The sequence below is a fragment of the Magnolia sinica genome, chromosome 7, assembly GCF_029962835.1.
Source record: "Magnolia sinica isolate HGM2019 chromosome 7, MsV1, whole genome shotgun sequence".
Taxonomy (NCBI): Eukaryota; Viridiplantae; Streptophyta; class Magnoliopsida; order Magnoliales; family Magnoliaceae; genus Magnolia; species Magnolia sinica.
In genome coordinates, this window is record NC_080579.1 from 57,309,219 (window position 1) to 57,328,906 (window position 19,688).

A 19,688-nucleotide genomic window follows, 5' to 3' on the forward strand; every position below is an offset into this window, starting at 1 on the left:
AATACCTACCAAGATAATATGCTTAGACAACAAGGACCCATTTGGATCATCACATTTGTCAATCCAGGATTGGCCAATACAAGGGCCCAAGCAGCTCTAATGCATAACATCCTACATCCACCCTTAGCAGGGAAAAAATAAATAAATAAATAAAACTCATTGCCACATAAAAACTTAGAGAGTTAAAAATATATGAAAATAAAGCATAAAAATCAACCAGCAGAAATCAGGGAAACTCAATCAAATTAGGAAACGATTTGTGAATACGTACAGAGCTATTTAATTGATATTGACAATTCCTAATAGAAGTTTCTTTTCCTGGAAGAAACAAATGTGATTCAGATAACTGCTGAGCAAAAGAACTTCATATTCCATTAGAATCAGAAGGAAACTAAATAAATCAACCCAAAACCACCCTACAGTTTACAACAAGTTGAGCAGAACTTGTCATACAACGTAAAAACAACAATACCGCTACAAATCAAAACAAGAAGATCTATGACAAATTCCCACCACTCTGTTGCCACAAATTGATGATATCAGTGGCCTGATTAAGAAGGATAATCATCCTCTTCTGAGAAATCCATGGCTTATTCTCTAGTTTAGTTTGGAGTTCCTTCCCATGCATCTTTTCTTGGCCAGAAATAGTGAGGACTGAGAGGGATGGTTCCATGGCCCGGTATGACCTGATCAATGGCAAGACTAATGTTCTTCTCCAGCCAGATGAATTTCAGAACCAGCCTTGGTTTCTCAATCGGCTTCACTACCACCCCAAGCTTCTGTAAATACAAGTAAAATGACACTGAGAAAAAGGACACGTGAGAACGCCAGTAAGATTTCAAGGAACAGAGGCAAATGAATGAATGAACAGAATTAAAAAAAGAAATTATAAGGCATTGAAAAAAGTTTAAACCTAATTGAACTAGATAAAAGGTAAGTGTGATAGTTAAAAGAGATGAAGACAAGGAAACCAATAAGAACAGATTATCAGAATTGTCAACCTATTGTGTTTCTTGGTGGATGGGCCACGATTAAATAATACACAGAATGGATGATCCTAATCAATGATATGTGGAGTTGATTGTGAACCGATGGAAATTTAATTTATAAACAATCAGAATCAACTGTTTGTTATGGGGCCCAGGACATGGACAGGTATGATCATCTGATAATCTGTGCATGAAGGCCCCAATGGGGTGATGCATGCAACAGAGCTGTATCAGCAAAACAAATATGATTAGAAACAATTGAAAAGTACGTAAATAAATAAATTAAAAAAAAAAAAAAAAAAAAAAAACTGAAATGGTTAAGTGGCTTGAGCAAACCACCAGTCCATGTGTCCCATGTGGTCAGATGTGTGGGCCTCACATGGCCATACATGGCTCCACATGGCCCATACATGTGGTAGTAGGGCTTGGACTTTTCCATTTGTTTAATGTTTAAAACAAATAGGGAAGAAGTCTAAACTATCCTCACTTTTGGGCCTACCAGTGAATATTGCTTGAGGGCCTTTTGGTCCTTTCACCTTTATGGCTTAGTCATTTGTTTCAAGATATAAATAAGCCCCTCTTGGGCATGTGATTCAACTTATGTAATGAATTATTTTTTTTCGCTTTTTTACCAATAAATAGTTTTTTTTTTTTTTTTTTTGAGAGAACTCTTGGTGCGTTGTTGGTGGCATGGCTTGCCTCTTTATCTTACCATGTGTTGCTAGATCTTTCCCTTTCGTCCACATTCATAGTTTTTTTTTTTTTGGTGCGTCTGTCTGTTTGTTGAATCATGAGAAGGCTGCCATCAACCTATATTTTTCTTCTTCATTTTTTATTTTAAATCAAGATGGTTTAGGGTTTGGGATCAGATAATTGGATTAGGCAAATCAGGGTAGAGAGGGAACCAGGCGTTGCATTAATCAGTACTGGAGCAAGTTCCTCTTTTTTCCATTGCTTTTCTTTCCAATCTCGAAAGCTCTAGCCGTCCCTCTTTCTCATCCCAAAAAATCTAGCCGGCCCTCTTTCCCATCCCCAAAATTTATCCCTAACCGTTTCTTTCCATCTCCAAAACCCTAACAGCTACTTCTCCCTTTTAATCGGAGTCTGAGCTGCCACCCAAAAGACCCTATGTCTAATTTCCTTACACCCACCAATCCTCTGATCCATCACATCCAACCCCATATCAATTGTTAAATCGACACCATAGTCATGATCAGCATTCATAGGCAGTGTAGTTTAATCCGATTTGTTTATCCCTGGCATGATCATTGTTTTGATCAAGGTCATCATTCAAACATTGCCTACAAATCGTGTATGACATCCATGGCCAAATCAACAGTGGGATCTACCCGTATTCAAGAATGACATTCATATATTGTCCATATATCGATCTGCTTATTTGAGACCATATCGATGATTGGATCTAGCCCATATTCAAGATCAATGTTCATATCTTGTTCACAAATTGGATTTCCTTACCCATCTGCCCTGAAATTCAAATATTTTTTATGTGACCTTCAAGTCGGATCATGATCCATAACCAATCAATAGTCAGATCTGCCCCAAATTTCATATACCTGAACTATTAACCATCTTCAAGTCCATTTGGTGATCCATAACCTGATCAATGGTGAAATACGCCCCAAATTCCAAAACAACATGATCTTCAATCGATATGTCATCCTTGACCCGATCAACGGTCAGATCTTTCAACATTTCATGTCTGCATTTCATGCACAATCTTCAAGTCAAATTGGTCATCTGAGACCTGATCATCTGAGACCTGATCAGTGTTCACACCTGCCCCAAATTTAGATTTGCATTCTTATACTATCTTCAAGTCAGATTTGCGATCTGTGACCAATAAAGAGTCCAATCTGCCCCAAATTTCAGATCTGCATTTTTACACGTCTTCAAGTCAGATCTGTGAGCTATAAGCCTATCAACAGTGTAATCTGCACATATTTCAGAAAAGCATTTTTACGATATCTACATGGCAGGTCAGATCTCCCAAAATTTTGCAACTGCATTTTTGGACGATATTCAAGTCAAATTGGTTGTCTGTGACCCGATCAACAGTCAGACCTACCCCAAATTTTAGAGTTACACTATTACATGATCTTCAAGTTGGATCAGTGATATGTAACCCAACCAAGAGGCAGATTTGCTCCAAAATTCAGAACTGTGTTTTAATACGATCTATAAGCCAGGTTTGTGATATGCGTTCAGATCTGCCATTATGCACAAGAAGAGGGCATTCTTATAGTCCTGAGATGGAGGGAGATGAGCAAAATGAAATACCTTTGGGACATATGATGGAAATGATGACGAAGCAAATGAATGGCATGAGTGGCAACTAATCAAATCAAGGGGCCCTGGGCTGATGGAGATGTTATCTCTTCTTGCAAACACATACATCCCAGTTCATGGCTTGGACAGAAGAATCTGAGCCTCAGATTCAAGGGGAGGAGAGCAAGTGGTTAATTGTCCTGCATCAAGGGTTCTCTGTTAAATCTGTTTTAATGATTTGTCGGGTGGAGAAAGTTCACCTACTTCCCAAATCTGGGCCAACTGAATCCCATAAAAAATTGGGGCATTTGTATGGATAACATGTTTTTTACAAGATCATAACCATTGATCACGTGAGGAACTGCAAATGATATCTCTGAATATATGCCGCCTATGAAGCAAAAGTAAAGAAAATGTACATCGTCTACTTGTTCATTGTCTGTTTGCACCACAAATTTGGGCAGAGATTTTAGATAAATTTGGAATGTCACATGGGTAGCACACGCTTGGCATTCTGCTGGCTGAAGTTTCTGGGGCATAACAATTCATGCAGTTCAGGCGTGATATGGTTGGAAAGAAACTTAGCAGTTCTCGACGGAAAATGGCTTCTATTGGTATCATTTTCAGAAGATTATCTCTTTGACAAACTAGTGGGCAGATTTGGACAGGAGGCTCAGAGTCATCCCTTCTAATTATGCTAATTCAGATTAGGAGGAGGTTTTATCGTGGTCTCTAAAGAAAATCCAGGCCTCTACTCAGTGGTTCGCTGCAGCTTCGAGAGTCATCAAAATCAATTTCAATGGTATTTCAGAAACCCCTGTAAGTGCATATGTTTGTCAATCACGGGGGCCATTGTATTAGTGGGTCGATTAAGTCCTTTGGAAGCTGAAGACTGAAGAGACATGAAGACTTGAAGCATCAAGAAGTGAACAAATAGGTAAATTGAAGTGTCTTTCAGTAACCTAATCCTTAACCCTTTAGGTCCAAAACAACCTAGCCTCTGGATGATATACTTCAACCGGAAAACCTTATTTTATTATCCCAAGCCTTAGGAATTGATCATTAATCATCAAGATTTATAGAAGACCAGAGAATCTACAGACCTCTAGATCGAATCGATAGACTTGTAGATCGAATCGACAAACCTATAAATCGAATCAACAAAACAGTCGATCAAATTGATAGCCCATCGATTCGAGTCAATCAAATTGAAAACAGCCAAAACTATCCAGTGAGCAAATTGAAAAATTTTGGAATTTCTAGATAGAATTGATAACTAGCCTTTTTAGATCTGTTGGAGCACTTTTCCTATATATTTAGCATCCAGATATTTGCGAAGATGATGGGTTTTTGGTAGAAACAGAACCCAAGTGATTTCTCACTCTTTATTCCTCTCCTAGACTCCAAACCAAAGAGTTTTATGTCTCTCTTCTTGTGATTAATTATTTTAATAAGCATTTCAAGTTCCATTATGAAGGTGTGTTTGAACTCTTCTATTTCTAGAAATTAGATACCAAACATATAGGTAAATCCTTGTCTATATCCTCTAGAATACCCATGTAGGTGAATCTTTACTTAAAACCAATTAACATCATTAGTTGTAAGAGATTCAACCAAACTCCCAATACCTTTGCATCTCAATAGGAAGATCGTTGACGGTAGCCGATTCGAGCAAGTAGAAGAAGATCAACTTTAAAGATTGGGGGAGCACAAAAAAAGTGAATTCAAGATTGAAGACGCATCTCAAAAGTGTTACAAAGGGGCTCATCCAACCAAGTAAGGGTTATTGTTTAGAGTCCATTGTGTCCTCTTTTCCTATGTAAAATTGAGTATAAAATTTATAACCCAAACTCGAATTCATCAAACACAGGTTTGTAGGTGTTAATTACTATGGGAGTCTCTGGTGGGATTATACATAAGTACTTGGATTAAGACCGAATAAGTTCTTGGTTACCCTATAGAAAACTAAGTCTCCAAGAGAGACCGACACGGGTGGATACATGTGGTTAGCCTATAGAAATCCAAGGCTCCAAGGGAGACACCGACATGGTTGGATACAGGTTCCACCAACATGGGTGAGTATGTGTAGATCCTTGTGTATGACTGTCACCAACACGGGTGTGTACATATAGGTCCTTGTATAGGGTTGTAAAGGTTTGTGGTGAACCTATTGAAGGCCATCGAGATAGAGAAATCCGGTACAATCGAGTTTGAGTGCGTCCGCCGAGAGTGGAGTAGATACTTAACCAAACCACTATATATCAGTGTGTTTGCAATTGCTTATGTGGATGCATTTATATTCTTTTTTTGATTGAATTTGTTTAATTCATAATGCAGGGGCATTTCCACACCGGGCTTGAGTGGGGTGGCCTGTGAGATGCAGGGGCACACTCAGGGTGGGTGGCTTGTGTGAGGCAGGTGGCTCGTGAGATGCAGGCCCCACCCGTGTGACTCGGGTGGCTCGTGTGAGGCGATACACATGTGATTTGGGGCCCACGAGGGGGGTTCGACCAAGGGCCTAACCCATGGTATGTGGGGCCTGGGTAATGAGATAAAGGGATTGATTCGCCATACTCTAATAGTTCGAGCTTTTAGAGCAAGTGGTTAATTGTCCTACATCAAATTGGTATCAGAGTGGGAGGTCTCGTGTTCGAGACTCCTTACTGGGGGTGATTAATGCTGGGGCATTTTCACACCGGGCTCAAGTGGGGTGGCCTATGAGATGCAGGGGCACACTCGGGGTAGGTGGCCTGTATGAGGTAGGTGGCTCATGAGATGCGGGCCCCACCTATGTGACTCGGGTGGCTCGTGTGTGGCGGTACTCATGTGATTTGGGGCCCACAAGGGGGGGTTCGACCAAGGCCCTAACCCATGAGACGTGGGGCCTAGGCAATGAGATAAAGGGATTAATTCGCCACACTCTAACAGTTTGAGCTTTTAGAGCAAGTTGTTAATTGTCCTACATCAATTCATATGGATGAATGATTAGAGTGTACGTTAGCCACTTAATTTGCAACACACGCAATTGATATTTTATATCTCACTCCTTAGATTACTTTGCTCAGTTAGTTGTATCTCTTGTAGTCTACGCACTTGGATTCACTTAATTGAATTAATTTGTAAATAATTTTAAGTGGTCTTATTCACCCCCATCTTTAGGACCTAGCCATAATTCTAAGATCTGAAAGCTTCCACGAGTTGTGATATCGTGTTAGATAATCTAGGCAATTTCAACCCCGATACTATAGGAGTGGGTAGAGTGGTCAGAGATAGCACCAGTGTGATTTTGATTGAATTATCCAAGTCTACTAGGATAAGGGATTCCAATTTTGCTAGGGAGATGGCCCTTAGGCAAGCTGTAAAATTTATTATGGATTTTAATCTCTTACTTGCTATCATTAAAGTATATTCCTACAATGCTATTAATTAGGCTAATTTCAAGGTTGGCCCATGGAGGCAATGATGCGGACACCAGGCCATTCAAAGTATATCAACACAGGAGGCGTGCGTTACCCGTGTCAATGTGGTTAGATGACGGATATGGGTCAGGTCTCTAGAGGTTGAAGACCTTACACATGTGTTCGTGACATGAGTAAGTTGCTTAGAGGAGATAGTTGGAACATTGGATCACGTGAATGGTGTGATCGGACCATTGGATCGTCATGGCCTACCTTTATTACACCACCTTCACGGTGCTATCATCGGGGCCCATTGGGCATCTTAAATTTGCATTTAGTTTATGAACATTTCATTTATTTAAGTTTTGAGGTAGTTTGAGAACAATTTTGTGCAAATTTTCTTTTTTTGAAACCTTTTTTAGTAGGGTAATTTTGGTAATTTTATGTCATTACGAATTTATAAGGGTTGCCCTAAACCTATAGCAGGTTATATTATGTTTATGAAAAAGAAAAAGTGAGCTTTTTATTTCTGAAAAATTTTTCTTTGACTTCCAGTTATTGAAAAAGGGTGTGAGGCTCAGGTAAACAATTTCTCATTCTCTACTTCTTTCTCCTTCTCTCTTTTATAAAGGTACTCTTTTCTTTAACCCAATTCTCTTCCTTTTCTCCTAAAATCTTTATATCTAGAAGCCAAATCTTATTTCTTTTTTATTTAAATCATTAGATTTTAAAAGATTTTCATCCCCACATAAAACTCATCACCCAAATCTAAATTTGAAGAACCTCCAATTCTTTTCTGAATTTTTCAGATTTCCTAATCCACGAAATTCCTATCTTTCTGGATTAGAAAATCCACTTGGGTTGTTAGATGAACCTATTACAAGATAAAAGTTTTATTTTTCGCTCGATCCAACTAAATTCAGATTTTAAGATTCAATACTTCGTGTTTGTGATGGATGACCCTAATCAATGCTATATTAACCATATTTCTTTCTTGTGTTCATGATGTATAAGGCAGGCTGATATTTTATTTGTTTTTTAAGATTGCGTGAATCTTCTCCTTTGAAATACCATGCTTATTTAAGGTTGGATTAGGCTGTCCTACATCAATTTTTGGTATCAAAGCTTAGGTTTCTTACATTGGGTCGTCTTAGATCAAGTTATCAAGAGTCTAGATTTTTATTTTATTTTTCTAGGGTTTCATGCATTGCATATAGAGTCTAGATCTGAAAATTTTTAATTTGCATTAAAGAAAATCTAGATCTAAAAACTTTTCCACATTTACATCATTTTAAAAGTTAGGATCGTCAGTGTCCATAGTCTTGTGTCAAAACAATCTATTAGAGTGGTGTTTTAGGAAACCTAAGTTGAGTCTTATTGTGTATGCATACTCGAACTGGTAGAAGATTTGGTTTACACCTGATTTTTAATATGAAATAGTTGACTGAGATGATGAACACGATCAACCAATGTTTGACTGCCATTGAGGCGCAATCTAGGAACACGAATACCCGTATGGATCAGATGGAAGCATCCCTAAGAGAAATCTCTGACATTGGAGGGGATGAACAGTCTCACGTAGGGGGAGTAGTTGAGGAACGGGTAGAAAATTGTGATAGAGGTTGTGGAGCACGTGGCTAAGGGGTAGAACATGGAGGAGCATGAAATCTGCAGCCCGATGTCGAGTATCAAAACCGTTATGATGTCAATGAGAGGGTCTGAAAGAGTGTTAGAGTAGATGCTCCTAGTTTTGATGTGCATCTTGACCCAAAGGCATTCCTTGATTGGTTAGCGGACATGGACCATTATTTTGAATGGTATGAGATGTCTGAGAACCGACAAGTGTGGTTTGTAGAGATGAAACTTGTGGGTCAAGCTTAGTTATTTTGGACAAATACGGAGCGTATGATTGATAGACCAGGAGGTTTCCTAGTCGCGCATTGGGTAGAGATGAAGGAGTTATTAAAGGAAAAATATCTTCCTCTCTCTTACCGTCAAAAGCACCTAGATCAATGGCAATCATTACGCCAGGGATCAATGTCGGTTGGAGATTACATCACAAAATTTGAAGAGTATATGATGCGGTGTGATATTCAGGAGGATCCCTTAGTGACGCTGGCACGTTTCAAGATGGGTCTTCACATGGATCTGCAGCATGAGCTTATCACCCATGTAGTGAGTGACGTGGATCAGACTTATCAAGTTGTATAGGAGTTAGAGCTTTACCTAAAGTCTCCTGTCACGAGGCGCTTTGAGTCTCGAAACTCTATTGTTAGATCTAGTTTTCAGGGAACCAAACCTAACATTGGAAGTGCCCTAGGGCGCAGGCTAGTGCACCGCCTAAGCCTAAGGATGATAAGGGCAAAGGTGTCCTTAGTGCTAATCCTGGTAGTGGTAGTCACTTGAGATGTTATGAGTGCTGAGGTACAGGTCATTTCGCATATCAGTGCACGGTAAAAACTCACGGAAAAGCCTTAGTCATAGATGAGTTAAATGAAAATGTGGATGACATGGGTGATTATGAAGTTGAGTAATATCCCCCAGAGATAGGTGTTAATGATTATGAAGAAGAAGAATCAGAGACTACACCACCAGCTGTAGTTAGATGTGCTTTATCGCAAGCCAAAGAGAGTGATGATTGACGCAGAAGTTTAATTTTCTACACATTTATCAAGAGCGGTGACAAAAATTACGAAGTCATCGTGGATAGTAGTAGTTGCACCAATGTGGTCTCAGCTAGCACAATTACTCATTTGGGTTTGAAGCCCATCCCTCACCCTCAATCCTACAAGGTTTCTTGGGTTGACACGTCTTCTATGCCTGTGTCCCAGCAGTATTTAGTCCCCATCCAAATCGGTTCATATAAAGACATATTGTGGTGTGATGTTTTACCTATGGATGTAAGTCACATCATTCTAGGGAGGCCGTGGTTATACGATAGAGATGTCATGATTTTTGGTCACTCAAACGTGTGTACATTCACGCATGAGGGCAAGAAAATCAAGATTATTCCGTTGTCACCCAAGAGCCACACAGACAAGGCTAGGGATGTGAAAACGAGTGAGTCAAGGAAGGATGTAAGAAAATCTATTCCGAAGTCTCTAGATATCATAAATGTAAAAGATTTTGAGAAAGTGACAGAGGATGATTGGACGGTGTACGCCCTATTGGCTAGGGAAATTACACTCGAGGTTCATGTAGAGTTACCCCCTGAGGTGACTTCGATTCTTGAGGAGTACAGTGATGTATTCCCCAAGGATTTACTAGATGAGCTTCCCCTTATGCGGGACATCCAGCATACCATTGATCTCATCCTGGGGTCTTCTTTACCGAACCTTCCTCATTACAGGATGAATCCTACAGAACATGCAGAGTTGTATAGGCAGGTAAATGATCTCTTGCGAAAGGGTTTCATCCATGAGAGCATGAGTTCGTGTGGCGTGCCAGCTCTATTAACACCTAAGAAAGATGGTACATGGCAGATGTGTGTGGACAGTAAGGCCATTTATAAGATCATGATCAAGTATTAGTTTTCAATACCGAGGCTTGATGATGTGTTAGACATGATGGCCAAATCCACTATTTTTTTCCAAGATAGACCTCAAGAGCGGGTATCACCAGATACCCATGCACCCTAGAAATAAGTGGAAGACAACCTTCAAGACGAAGGATGTGTTGTACGAGTGGTTGGTCATGCCCTTTGGCTTGACTAATGCACCCAGTACTTTTATGCGTGTGATGACCCAGGTTTTAAGACCCTTTATGGGTAAGTTCTTAGTGATTTATTTTGATGACATGCTCATATATATTACCACTAATGAGCTGCATCTCGACCACTTGAGGCAGGTCTGTAGTGTCCTGAGGGCGGAGAGGTTCTGTGCGAACCTTAAGAAATGTTCGTTCTTGTCTGATAGGGTTGTCTTCTTAGGGTTCATAGTGTCGTCTGTAGGGATGCGAGCAGATCCAAAAAAAGTCAAGGACATAGTTGACTAACTTGAACCGCGGAACATACATGAAGTGAGAAGCTTTCATGGCTTAACCACAATTTATTGTCGGTTCATTCGAGGGTTTAACACTATTATGACTCTCATTACTGATTACATTAAAAAGGGAGAGTTCATATGGTATAAGGCCGCAGCTAAGGCATTCAAAGGTATTAAGGGTAAGATGATAGAGGCTCCCGTCATGCGTCTTACAGATTTTTTTAAAGTCTTTAAAGTAGCGTTAGATGCTTCAGGCATAGGTATAGGAGGAGTACTAAGTCAAGAGGGTCATCCAGTTGCCTATTTTAGTGAGAAACTGAATGAGGCAGAACAAAAGTATTCCACCTATGACAAAGAATTTTATGCGGCAGTGCAATTGCTATGTCGTTGGCGTCATTATCTTCTACCGAAAGAATTTGTCTTATTTTCTAATCATGAGACTTTGAGGTATTTGAAATCCCAAAAGAAGCTTAACCCATGGCATGCCAAGTGGGCAACGTTTCTTTAGGAATATTCATTTGTCCTGAAACATAAAGTCCGGATCGAGAACAAACCAGCCGATGCCCTTAGTAGGAGAGTGACATTGCTCAACCCCTTGAGTGTAGGAGTTGTCGGGTTTGAGCAATTGAAAGACGAGTATCTCGTGTGTCCAAATTTTGGTGGAACATATGTGCACTTTTGGTGCCCAACATAGTTCAGGTGAGTTCGTGTTAAAAGATGGTTTCCTTTTTAAAGGAGACAGACTTTGTATTCCCCGCACTTCCCTCTAGGATTTTCTTATTTGGGAGCTTCATGCTGGAGGTATTACTAGCCATTTTGATCGAGATAAGACCATCGCCCTAGTGGAGGTTCGATTTTATTGGCCAAGTCTCAACCGAGACATAACCAAAATTTTAGGGCAATGTCGAACATGTCAACTGGCAAAATAGAAGAAGCAGAATACTGGATTGTACACGCCATTGCCAGTGCAACACGTACCATGGTAAGACATCAGTATAGATTTCGTGCTTGGATTTCCTAAGACAATTAAAAAGCACGATTCCATTTTTGTGGTCATGGACCATTTCTAAAAAATAACCCACTTTCTCCCTTTTTCTAAAACCTCAGATGCGTCCAACATAGCTAATATCTTCTTTGAGGGGGTGGTTCGATTACATGGTTTGCCTAAGACCATAGTGTCTAACAGGGATGTCCGGTTTACTAGTTATTTTTGGAAGACATTATGGCATATGATGGGTACAAGACTCCATTTCTCGTCTGCCTACCATCCTCAAACTGATGGCCAAATTGAGGTTGTGAATCGAAGTCTCAGAAATCTACTATGATGTTTGGTGGGTGAACACATTAAAATTTGGGACTTAATCTTGCTAGTCGCTGAGTTTGCATATAACAGTTCAGTTAATAGGTCTACAGGTATGAGTCCATTCGAAATTGTTAGTGGGTATAAACCTAAACTACCCATAGATTTGTTAACTATGTCAATCACCCAGAGGACCTCAGAGTCAGCCGATGCATTTTCACATCACATTCATGAGCTGCATGTAGAGATTAGGAGGCGGATAAATGCTAGTAATGAACAATATAAAATTTTTGCTGACTTACATTGTAGAATTGAAGAATTTAATGAGGGTGATTATGTAATGGTTAGGATGAGGCCAGAACGGTTCCCACAAGGTACCGTTAAGATGTATACAAGCACGCAGTGCTGGACCATTTAAGATTCTGAAAAAAATTGGGTCCAATGCGTATGTGATAGATCTTTCCCCTCGCATGGGGATTACTTCAACATTCAATGTGAAGGATCTAATGCCTTGTTCAAGTCATCCCATAGACCCTAATTTTGTTACAAATCATTGGCCAATTTCTGAATTTTCTTCCCAACCTACACCACCTATGCCTATTATACCTAAGAAAAGAGAAGAATTTGAAGGAATTGTGGAAGAGAAAATTGTTTCCACTCGAGACGGTGGATTTTAGAGGTACTTAGTGAAGTGGAAGAACAAACCATCATTCGATTATACATGGTTGACGGAGTAGAGTTGCAGCGACTAAATCCAGATTTGTTAGAAAAGCACAAGAGTTTTATCTCGCTGGAGTCGAGATCTTCTCAGCCAAGGGGAGTTGATGCAGACAACGGGCCATTCAAAGTATATCAACGCAGGAGGCGTGCATTACCCATATCAACGTGGTTAGATGATGGATACGGGTTAGGTCTCTAGAGGTTTAAGACCTTGTACATGTGTAAGTTGCTTAGAGGAGACAGTTGGACCATTGGATCGCGTGGATGGTGTGATCGGACCGTTGGATCGTCATAGCCCACCTTCATTATGCCACCTTCACGGTGCTATCATTGGGGCCCATCGGGCATCTTAAATTTGCATTTAGTGTATGAACATTTGATTTATTTAAGTTTTGATACAGTTTGTGCACAATTTTGTACGAATTTCCTTTTTTTGAAACTTTTTTTAGTAGGGTATTTTGGTAATTTCATGTAATTATGAATTTATAAGAGTTGCCCTAAACTTATAGCAGGTTATATTATGTTTATGAAAAAGAAAACGTGAGCTTTCTTGCTTCTGACATTTTCGTCTTCAACTTCCAGTGATTGGAAGAGGGCGTGAGGCCCAGGTAAACGATTTCTCATCCTCTACTTCTTTCTCCTTCTCTCTTTTTCTAAAGGTACTCTTTTCTTTAACCCCATTCTCTTCCTTTTCTCTTAGAATCTTTAGATCTAGAAGTTAAATCTTGTTTCTTTTTTATCTAAATCACTAGATCTCAAAAGATTTTCATCCCCACATAAAATCCATCACCCAAATCTAAATTTGAAAATCCACCAATTCTTTTTTGAAAATTTCAAATTTCTCAATTCAGGAAATTCTCATCTTTCTATATTAGAAAATCCACTTAGATCGTTAGACGGAACTATTGCAAGATGAAAGTTCTATATTTCACTGGATCCAATTAAATTCAGATTTTAAGATTCAACACTTCATGTTTGTGATGGATGACCCTAATTAATGCTATATTAACCTTATTTCTTTCTTGTGTTCATGATGTATAAGGCAGGCTGATATATATATATATATATATATATATATAAGATTGCATGAATCTGTCCCTTTCAAATACCATGCTCATTTAAGGTTGGATTAGGTCGTCTTAAATATCTTCGATATTATCGTTATCTCTAGCTTGGGGATACTGATAAGACTAGTAGCAATACCGATAACACTAGAAGTTTAGAAATTCTAGACATCAACAATGTATCTCTAAATATCGGCAATGTGTCGACATCGCCAATATTTTCAATTGTGTAAATTCTAGACATCGCTTATATTGCCAATGTATCGATATCACCAATGTATCGTCAATATTTTCGACTATGTAATGATGCTTGTATCACAAGTGTATCGGCAATATTTCAACAATATCATCAATGTAAAGATACCACAGAGAGTTTGTTTATTAAAAAACAAATCTATTTCAATTTTTTTATGAGCACATTATTGTATGCAGTTTTGAATTTATTGTTGTTAATATTGATAATATCTCAATATTATCGTTATTGCAACATGCTCGATATCAAGACCAGGATGTTTCATTTTTTTTGGTTGTTAATGATTTCTTGGAAAAATATTGTGAGTTGTTGATATTCTACAATATCGATGGAAGGTTGGATGTATGATTGGATGGTTAGATGGGATCGATGGGATAGTTAGACTATTTCTTATGGTGATATATGCTTTTAAGACCCATTAGATGAAAACTTATTGTGTATACATTCTTTTTCAAAATTTTTTATTTCTAAATATACAAATATGTGTATTTTAGCATCTTCTAAAGTTTTACTAAAAATTCTACCATTTTTCCATGTTTTCCTGCATTTCCGGTTATTAGCGATATTATCGGCGATATCGATATTGTTTCTATATCCCTAGCCAACGAAACTTGTAGCGATACCAATACTTCGAACACTACATGGAAGTTGGAGTTTTTTTTTTTTCCTGTGTGTGTGTGTGTGTGTGTGTGTGTGTGTGTGGCAGGGATGAATGTGATGAGGTCGAGCACCATCTCCCTCAAGAAGATAACTGTTCTGAATCCACGGAACTTCTCTGGACTCCTCATAGAGGCCTCTTGAATCCACGAGAAAGAAAGAAAGCAAAATAGAAAATAAATTCTATAAAATTTGAAATTGATGAATGAATGAAATAAACGAGTTCACAACCCTTTAAATAGGGATATCAAGCAATGGGAGAGAAATTTGAAGCAAACTACAACTAAAACTCCTAGAATTCACAACTTACTATAAATAGTAAACTTACTAGATGCTGATAACGTTTCTAAATGAGATTTAGTTCACAAGATATGCAGGATAGAAAGATGTTATTTGCTGTAATTCCATCTATTTGTGCATCAAGTTTGAAGAACATCTCAATCTATAATGAAGAAATGATAATAGCTCGTCATTTTATAGGCTTTATCATATTCAGTCGGAAGAGTTTAGGTAAGACTTTCAAAGTGACACTCGATGGTAAACTTATTATTTATAAATGGTCGTAATGTTTACTAGTGTGCAAGGTTTTCAGCCAAAAATAGTAAGTGTCCTATTTAGCTTCACCAAGTTGTTCTCCTAATTATTCTAAGCTCTTTTCACATTGGGCGCAACTTCTAAAGCCCAATGGATGGAGAATTATAATCAAAATAAAACTTACTATTTATAGTAAAAATGGAATTAAAATAGGGAAACAACTGTCGATCTAGGGGTATTTTGCAAATTCAGCTTGTACAACGCGGCGTTGTGGGGTTGGGTCGCTAAAGTAGCTCGTTCTACCCCAAAATTATATATTTTATGCCCGATAACTCATTCAAGATTGTGAGATACGCCCAATCTAAGGTCCAATGGTCCAGATCACTTCTGTTGTCGACCGGGCCTTTTTTAATCCATCGTGGCCATGAAGCTGTCCGTGACCTATTGTACATCTGTGTGTGTGTGTGTGTGTGTGTGTGTGTGTGTGTGTGTGTGTGGAAAGATTGGATGAAATCATTGACAAATTGTGGGATTTAAGTGTCAGGATAGCCATCTCATATGTTTTAGTTCTCAAAAGTACCAATGAAGAGACATATGTGTTGGCAAAAAAATTGGCTTTAAGAATGAGTTGGTCAATGGGACTGGGGAGAGATGAAGCTTTGGGTGTGTGGGATGAATTCTAGCAAAAGAAATGAGGTTTTACACACCATGAGTGTCTCAAATTGGCATATGCGTGTGAGATCTAATCCATCCATCGGGTGGGTCCAACCATTTAAATGCTCTTATTTTTCCCGAAGCCTCAATCCAAAGACTGGTGTGTACCTAAAACTAATCTGATTCGCGTCTAGGCCTTTAAGATCTAGACGCAGACCTGAAAGGACCCAAAACCGGCAAGAACCAAACTCAGTTAGCCTAGATATGGGTACAATAGGACCCGACCCATTGACAGACCTACCTACAGCCACAAAGCCCTTATTGGCTGTCTAATTATATATAGAAAAGGAAGAAATTACTCCTCACTTTATCTACTCCTTGACACTATCCTAACTACTTCTAGAGTAGACAAAATTAAGCAATAGATATGGGGAGTAAGGACAAATAGGATTTGAGTTGTGGTTTCTTTTGCAGCTTTATGTACTAATGCGATATATTGTCATTCCTATGAAGCATTGAAGACAGATCAATTGAATGAAGAACCTTTTTTCGGTTCCTAAGTTTGGAATTTCTTAGAATCGGGACACTTTTAACCTTAGGGGCAAAATTCCTTCAGTTTCTTGTGGCAAGACTCCATGTGTTTATTTATCCTTCTTTATCCTATGATCCTATTATTCTTCCCTATCTTCTCTACTTTGCTGCAATTGAAGCGAATTATCTAATTTGTGGCAATTCAAGATGGATTTCTAGTTTCAAATGGGAAGTAGTCATACCTTATAAAGTGAACTTAATTTCCATCACGATGATTCATTAAAGCCCCATAGCATTTTAATTGATTAATGTAGGGTTTTAACAATAGGGGGTGGTTTATTTAGATGAAATGTAGCAAAAAGGACCATGTAACCCGATATAAAGCATTACTCATCCATAATTCAAAAACCTATTGTGTTTCACTACTTCATTGTTGCCTTGGGTTCAAGCAAAACTCATTTTGTAAAAAAATAAATAGTTCAGAATAATTTCAATATTACATTTCTATCCCCTATTTTTTCCTCAATACAATGCAATCATACAATTCACTTCAAAATGGAAACCTCTAAAGATTTTGAGGTGCATTACTTTCAACAACCTAAAATCAGAAATACAACTTCAACAACGAATTAAAGATCCAAAGAAATGGAGAAAAAAACACATAAAAAGGAAGATTAAGAAAGACCTCTGGGGCATCAATGGTAGCGGCCCTGACAACAAGACCATGGAAATGCCTCTAGTTGAGCCGTACATTACAAGGCCCAACCGAAGAAACCCTAACTATGGATGGGCGGAATCCTTCATAAGGTGGCAAGCTCCTTGTTGCAGAAGCACCCGGGAATTGTATAGTAGCCATGGAAATCCTATAGGAAAATTCTCAAAAGACATCAGAAAAAATAATATATATGAAGAAGAATCTCATAACTTATGTGATGTAAAAAGACAAAAGAAAAAATAAATAATTTTTTTTTAAAAAAAATGAATCTAAATAGTAAAAATCGAGAAACTGTAGAATTTCAACTTCTAATGGGAACTCTGAAAGAAAATAGAAGAATTCTAGCGAGGAATTTTCCAATTATTGCATTAGAACCTGGAAAAATCAAACAAAAAAGAGGTTCTCAGAGAATCTAAGCGCCAGAAAACTAAAAAATCTCAAGTTTTTGACTCAAAAGCCATCGACAACATCTGAAAAAGAGAGAACATGAATTTTCAAAATCAAGTAAGAAATTCCAGATTTCTCCTGGGAAAAAAGGTTCAAAAGTATAAGAAAAATGAGACCCGCACGAAAATAATCATCCAAACAAGAGAGGGAAGAAAACTGAAAAATCCACCTCATTTGAAAGAAAATGTAGATGAAATCAGAATCCGTCAAGAAATTTATGGATTTTCAGAAGTATAGGAAAACGAACCAGAAATGAGATTGAAAATGCGAAGGAGACTGGATTTTCTTATATGCTGGGGGGGGGGGAGCGTGAAACTCTTTAGTAAGGATAATAACTGATAAGTTGAGGCTTCAAGAATATTTATGCATTGCCACATATATACTCGGGTTTTTCATTTGGGAAATTGACCATACTCACCTCGAAGTTTGGGCAAATTACCTAGAAAGCTAGGTCATTCCACATATTACAAGAAGGGCCTTCTGACATGCTTCTGAAAATTACTTAGACCAAAATGCCTTTCTCGTTGTTTCAGTAGTTGTACAGTTTTTCAGGGAAGAAGAAGTTACGTCGTATTTAATGCAATTAAAGTGATGTGTATGAAACCCTTTTTTGTGTGCGGGCAAGGACTAAGCTCGTGGGGCCCACATTGATGTATATGTATAATCCATGTCGCCCATCCTTTTTGCCGTGTAATTTTAGGGCTAGGGTCCAGATATCAGCCTGATTTAGAGCTTGCGTGGGTCACATAATAGAAAATAATGGTGACAATGGAACCCACTATTGAAACTTTTCAGGCTCATTGTGATGTTTGTTAGAAGTGGACACTGCCCAAGTCAAGATTTTTTTGGGCTCACACGGAGCAGGCCGACAAGGTGGACGAAATGGATCACCCCATTGTCGGCCTTAAGCTATGGTACTAATGGTTTGGTAGAAAAGGACATGTACACGTTCAAAACCACGATCCATACAACATGACAACCATGGCCCATATAACATGACAACTATGACCCATGCAAACCACGATCCAAATGGGCCCACACTAATGTATGTGAGTAATCCATTCTGCCCATCCTTTTTGTCATGTCATTTTAGGGCTAGGGCCCAGCCATTAGCCTGATCCAGTGCTTTTATGGCTCACAAAATAGAAAATAATGGTGACTGTTGAACATTTCCAGACTCACTGTGATGTTTGTTAGAAGTGGACATTGCCCAAGTTAGGACTTTTTGGGCCCACACCGGGTTGGCCGATAAGGTAGATGGATTGGATCACCCCATTGTGGGCCTTAAGCTATGGTACCAATGGTTTGGTAGAAAAAGAATTGAACACGTTGAAAGCCACTATCCATACAATATGACAACCACAACCCATATAACATGGCAACTATGACCCAAATAGGCCTACACTGATGTATGTATATAATCCATTCTGCCCATCCCTTTTTTCATGTCATTTTAGGGCTAGGGCCCAAATATTGGTCTGATCCAGTGCTTTTATGGCCCACAATAGAAAATAATGGTGACTATTGAAAGTTTCCAGGCTCACTGTGATGTTTGTTAGAAGTGGACATTGCCCAAGTTAGGCCTTTTTGGGCCCATTCCAAGCTGACCGATAAGGTGGATGGATCAGATCACACCAATGTGGGCCTTAAGCTATGGTTCCAATGGTTTGGTAGAAGAGGAATTGAACACATTGAAAACCACGATCCATACAACATGACAACCACGATCCATATAACATGGCAACTACCACCCATACAAACCACAACCTAAATGGTCTGGAGTTGTATGGATCGTAGTTGTCATGTTATATGGGTCTTAGTTGTCCTGTTATATGGGTCTCAATTGTATGGATTGTAGTTGTCCTCTTATATGGGTCGTAGTTATCCTATTATATGGGTTGCGGTCGTAGTTGTACTATTATATGAGTCTTAATTTTCCTGTTATATGGGTCTCAGTTATATGTATGGGTTACAGTTATCCTGTTATATGGGTCGTGGTAGCAGTTGTCCTGTTATATGGGTCTTAGTTGTCTTGTTATATCGGTCTCAGTTGTATGGATCGCAGTTATCCTATTATATGGGTCGCAGTTATCCTGTTATATGGGTCGCGATTGCAGTTGTCCTGTTATATGGGTCTTAGTTGTGTGGATCACA

The 19,688-nt window shown here is 38.7% G+C and overlaps 1 long non-coding RNA gene across 1 annotated transcript; it reads right to left on the reverse strand.

Annotated features, from left to right (window-relative positions):
• Positions 1-256: 256 nt before the first annotated feature.
• On the reverse strand, positions 257-17,857 carry LOC131252081 (uncharacterized). The gene is made up of 3 exons (XR_009174156.1): positions 17,782-17,857; positions 17,058-17,235; positions 257-779 (listed from the first exon to the last, which is right to left on the reverse strand). It is a non-coding gene; the product is annotated as an uncharacterized LOC131252081 (long non-coding RNA).
• Positions 17,858-19,688: the final 1,831 nt, after the last annotated feature.